The sequence below is a fragment of the Durio zibethinus genome, chromosome 6, assembly GCF_047325235.1.
Source record: "Durio zibethinus cultivar Kanyao isolate XHJ-2024 chromosome 6, ASM4732523v1, whole genome shotgun sequence".
Taxonomy (NCBI): Eukaryota; Viridiplantae; Streptophyta; class Magnoliopsida; order Malvales; family Malvaceae; genus Durio; species Durio zibethinus.
Genome location: NC_143167.1, coordinates 24,720,366 through 24,726,620, shown reverse-complemented (window position 1 = coordinate 24,726,620; position 6,255 = coordinate 24,720,366).

Genomic DNA, 6,255 nt, shown 5'->3' with positions numbered 1-6,255 from the left:
CTAGACAAATTGCCATCATAAAAGCTCAACTTAGCAAAAGAATTCATCTTGGCAATTATCTTTATAAAGGCTTAGCTCTAGCACTTCGGCTAAATAGCTCATCTCAACAAATTCCCTTTATTAAAAGCTATTTCAACAAAAGAGTTTAATTTAATAAATTACTTCATAAAAGCTTAACTCAGCAAATGACCTTCTGACTACCTTTACCAAAAAGCTCATCTAAACAAATTATCTTCATAAAAACCCAACTTGGTAAAAAAGCTCATTTCAACAATCACCTTTATAAAGGCTTAGCTCAATCAAAATGCCTTAATAAAAAATTACCTTGGCCAAAATGCCCATATAAAGGCTCATCTAGAGCAAAAACCCTCATAAAACCTCAGCTCAGCCAAATTTTCTTCATAAAGAATTAGCTGAACCAAAAAATCCTTTTAAAGGTTTAGCTCAGTCGAAATGCTTTAATGAAGGATTACCTAGGCCAAAATGCCTTCATAAAGGCCCATCTTAAGTAAAAAGCTTTCATAAAGGCTCAAGTTAGCCAAATGCCTTTATAAAAAATCATCTCGACCAAAAACCCTTCTTAAAGGATAAGTTTGACCAAAAGTAACGTCTTTATAAAGTCTTAACTTGGTGAATATACCTTCATAAAGGCTTAATTCGGCCAAAATACCTTTACAAAAGCTTAGTTTGGCAAAAAATTTCGCTAAATGAAAATGCCTTAATAAAGGCTCAACTAAACAAAAATACCTTTATAAAGGATTAGCTTGGCACAAATTTGTCTTCATAAAGGCTTAGTTCAACAAAAGAGCTCAGCTCAGCCAAATTGTTTCAATAAAGGCCCAGGTTGATTAAAGAGCTTCGCTTGGTAAGATTGCCTTTACAAGAACTCAACTCTACATAGGCCACATAGGTATAAGTTCACCTCGACAAAGATTATCTTAGCATAAATATACCTTAATATAAATTACCATGGTCTAAATTCACTTCAACAATAAAGAGGAGAAGTAATAATAAACTCAAGCATGAATAACAAATTATAAAGATTCATCTTAGTACAAATTTATCTTGGGGAAAATGACCTTCGCATAGATTTACCTCAGTGTGAATTCACCTTAGTGTAAATCACCTCAGCAATGGATTCACCTTAGTATAAATCACATTGGCATAAACTCACTTTGACGTAAATCACCTTGATAATGGATTCACCTTCATGTAAATCACCTCAGTATAAATTATCTCGATTAAATTCACCTCTATACAGATTTGCCTTAATGTAAATCATCTCAGTGTAAATCACTTCTGTGTAAATCACCTTTGTGTAAATCACCTCAACAATGGATTCACATTGATGTCAATCACCTAGGCACATCACCTCGATGTCAATCACCTCAGCAATGGATTCTCCTATATGTAAATCACCTTGGTACAAATTCAAGTTGGTGTAATTCATTTTGGTATAAATTCATTTCGATGTAAAATCATCTCGGTGTATATGAATTTAGAATCTCACCGTAAAAACTATCAAGTGTTACCTTGTTAGGCTATTGGAGAACTAACATAAACAACATAAAGGTTCCCAAGTCAGCCCCCTATTGAACTCAACCAAAGTTAAATATTGAGCAAACAAAGCCAACCTATTAGGATCTTATCCTACTAGTCATCCATTTTGGACAAATCGTGAAATGACATCCAATCACATTGACACCTCAAACTACTTGTATCACTAAAAGGTTGGAAAACAAAATTGATATTTAAAGTCCAACCATGATATAACTTTAAAGTTTAAGAAAATGATTAAGAAATCAATTTTGGTGTAAAAAAAAAGTTATTCTTTGTAAGAATTTTGCCAATATAAGGTGAATTTTGATTTGTGAAATAAGATTTTTTTTATTGAAAAACCAATCTCTCGAATAGTAAAATTTTTCTTAAAAAAAAAAGAAAAGTCAACTTTGGTGAGAATAAATAAGAACATTTTCCAATAAATGGAGAATAAGTATCTGTGATATTAAGGAAAAAAACATGTGACAAAGAAAGCATTTCTTTATGAAATGAGAAGATATGTTCCATCAAGGTGCATTCAAAGAATAGCAAGAACATGGGGTTTATTCTCTTGAATTTGCCATGGGTATAAAGTTAGCACTGATCATATATGCAAGTTTCATGATTGGGTTTGAAAATGTGAATAAAAAGTGAAAATGAAAGGAGAACAAAGAGAGATAGGATGGAAGGGAATGGAATGGAAAATCTTTTGGAAAAAAATTGAATAATGATTTGATAATCGAATGATTTGGGATTGAAAAGAAAAGAATTTTGCAAATGAAAGGAAGATTTTTTTTTTTAAGCATTTACATCCATGGTAAAACATCTTGCATTTGTATTCACAAGAGGCATAATATTTTCATCATTGGTAAGAGTGTTTGTGTTTGCATCATTAAAAAGGCTTCTGTATCACTTTTAGATCTTGTATTTGCATCATACAGTAAGCATTTCCATAAAATTTAATGGTTAGATTTACATCTTTGTAGAGTGTATTTGCATCTGAATCTTGATAAGGCCATTTGCGTTTACATCATTAAAATAGGTATTAGCATATTTGAATTCACATCATTGCAATCAATCATTGCATTTGTTGATATGCAAACTTTGTGAAAAAATGAAAGAAAAAATGTTTTTATGGAATTTAAAAAATTCATGAAAAAGAAATTTTTGAAAAAAAGGATTGAAAACAAAAGTTGAAAAAGAATTTAAGGGATAAAATATTGAGATGATTGAAAGGTTTGAAAGAAAATTTATTAAGATAAAAAATGATAAGATGGGAATTTTGAAACAGAAAGAGTTTTAAACATGGAAGGTAACTATTTTAAAAAATAGTTTTGACCTTGATGATGAGATGATTTGGCAAATGAAAATGATGAGATTTTTAAAGTTGTGGAACCTTTATTTGAAGAACCATTCATAGTGTCGAGATTTATAAGATTTTTGAGCATAATCTTTAAATTTTTTAGGCAAGATTCATAAGTTTTGCAAGCTGAATCTGTTTAAATGTCAAGATTTGTAAGTCCTCCAGATAGAATATTTTAAATTTCAAAGTTGTAGAGCCTCTAATGAGAGTAACAATCATTGGTGTCAAGATTTGTAAAACCTTAGAGCATAATCTCTAAGCTCCAAGCAATATTCATAAGTCTTTCAAGCTGAATCTATTTTAGTGTCGAGATTTATAAAACTTCCAAGCGTAATCTCTAAATCTTTCAAGTGAGATTCATAAGTCTTTTAAGTTGAATCTATTTAAGTGTCAAGATTTGTAAAACCTTTTGGCATAATCTTTAAGTCTTCCGAGTAAGATTCGTAAGTCTTCTGACTAGATCTATTTTAGTGTCAAAATTTATAAGATCATCATCGACCATAATCTCTACATCATTCGAGCAGAATTTATAAGTCTTTCAAGTTGAATCTATTTAAGTATCAAAATTTGTAAGACTTTCGGGTGTCATTCTAAATCCTTCGAATAGGATTCGTAAGCTTTCCAAGCAAAATCTGTTAAGATTTGTAAGACCTTCGGGTTAAATCCTAAGAAAGTTGCCAAAAAGATGTCAAATAAGATGGAAAATAGATATGGTATTAGTTAGAAAAGTCCTTTTTTAAGGAAAATGTTGAGAATTTTTTTACATTTCAAAGATAAAAAAAACTTTAAAAGCCATAGGCACAATCTTTGAGTTATTGTGTTATATTTTCAAAAAGAGTCTATGATAAAATAAGCTTTTAAATTTATTTTCAAAAATTGTAGAGTCTTTGATGAAAGAATCTTTTTTTTTTTCAAAAAAAAATTCAAAACAAAAAATTTTTAAAAAATTCTAAAAATTCAAAAAATCAAATCCAGAAAATCTAAAAAAAAAAACCAAAGTTCAGAAAATCCCAAAAAATTCAAAAGTTTAAAAAAATCCAAAAAAAATTAAAAAATCCTCGAGTTGGCTTTAGATAAAACTATTATCTATGTCTTTACCTTATTTTTTATTCTCAATAATATGCGAAGAGAGACAACTGCAAATACCTAATTTTATTTAAGTTGATCACACCTTTCAATTACGAACTAGTGTATAGTATAGTTGTGACTTCTTGCATTTGTGGTCAGGGGAATACTTAGCCCTACACTATTAACATAGCTCTTTTTACTTTTTTCCTTCTTTTTAGTCTAAGTAAGCCTTCTAAGACCACTCATTTGGTTCTCAGGTTGGTTAAACTAGTTCTTGGTTTTGGAAAGGGTCCTAGTTGTTTAAAATTATGCAAATTCAAAAGGTTTGGTCTAAATGGTGTTTCAAGGTTGGGCAATAGTGGTTGTAAATATGGGTTCCTCACACTTATCGTGACTGCCTGGGGATTGATATTGGTCATGTAAAGTTCAGCGGGTGAAATAGTTTTCTTAGAAACAAGATAGAGTATACTTTCAATTTGTTTGGCAAGTTGCAGTGTTTGGTTTAGTGCTTTTAGCTTGGAAAGTCTAAAGGTTTATGAGATATTAAGCTTCAAGTTACTGATAATATGCTAACAGCGTGATCATTACTCAACTAAAGTAGGTTAGAGATCCTCGTAAAATCATCATGGTATTACTTTACGTACCAAATTATTTCAAATTAACTAGATCTACATGGGATCTTTATATTCCCTAAACATAAATCTATCTTGCATCTCAGTTATATAAGATTTCCAATCCAACCTATCAAAACCCTCTAGCGTCCCATAGTAATGTTGATGCCAATGTAGTGCATTCCCTTTTAAACTAAGCATCGTAACTTTGACCTTAAAACTCTTAGGCACTCTTTCAACCACAAAATATTGCTTTAATTTCATAAACCACCCTTTAAAACCCCATTAAACTTAAGGCATTCCAATTTAAACTGTTTAAAGTTTTCAAAAGCGAAAAATCTTACTTATGTCACTTTCTCAAATGATGTCTATCTTTGCACCAGCCTAAAATCCTTTCCATTTTTGTCCTTGAATGGAAGCTCCTCCTGAACAGCCAACAAATCCAGAAAGTTCGCGAACTCTTCTTTGAGCTCATTCTTGAATACATCCATCTCCTAGTCCATCTTTTTATCAATCTATTGAATCCTTTTGTAATTTAGAAGTCACGTTATCTGCCATAGTTGCCAAGGACACATCTCTAATACCCTTTGTTACAATCTTCTAGATTCGAGAACCTAACTAAAGCAATTTAATGAAGAACACAAGCAGAATTGATCTTAGAAGAAAAAGATCATCAAGCAAGAAGAGAACCTAGAAAAGAAGGAAAAAAGTCATAAGAAAACAAGAGAGAACGAAGTTTCCAAAATTATGTTTTCATTCATCGATGATCCCACTAATGGTCAACCGCCCGCTTCTGACTAACTCCTTTCTAGCTCAAAAATAATAGAAAAATGAATGAAATGACAAAATTGCCGCTAATGGGTTGCGTACACGAATATGACTAACTAACCGTTATAACAACTTATGTAAGACTTGTATTAGTGGAAGAAGGCTTGGCCGAGACAAGGCGATCGAAGAAGGCCGAATGGATGTCTAACTAGTCAATGGAATGACTGATAAGAGACAAAAGGCCATCGAATAGACTAAGAGAGAAGGATCAGGGTTTGGAGTTGCTGAAGAGAGATAAAGTGTAAAAATATGTCTGAAAGGAAAGAAAAAAGGCTTTAGGGTTTCATTAAACCCATTTGTGACGGGAAAATCTATCACTAATTTGTAACAGATATTTTTGTCACCTTTTCCATCACTACTAACAATTATAATTTTAGAAAAAAATTATAATTTCTGAAATAACTTCCATCAGAATTTCATCACTAATGTTGTTACTACTGAATCTTGAAGTGTTTGTGACGAAATTTTTGTCACAAAATTAAGGCGTTAAAAAATATTTGATTTCTTGCCAATACATTGTGATGAAAGTTGTGACGAAATTTTTGTCCATCACAAAACCATCACAATTGCATCACTAATTTGGTCACAACACATTTAAATCATTCATTGATATTTTTTGTCACAAAATCTATCACTATTCTATCACTATTGGTCATTATTAGTGACAGAATTTCGTGATGAAACAATTTTTCGAGACTGTTGTCCCAAAATCTAATAGTGATACTTAATTAAATATTTGTAGTTCATGTATAATAGAAGATATATTTTCCAATAATTTAGAAATTATACAAGACATTATCCCTTTTCCAAAATATCAATTAAAAGTAGGGATGTCAACGGGTAATA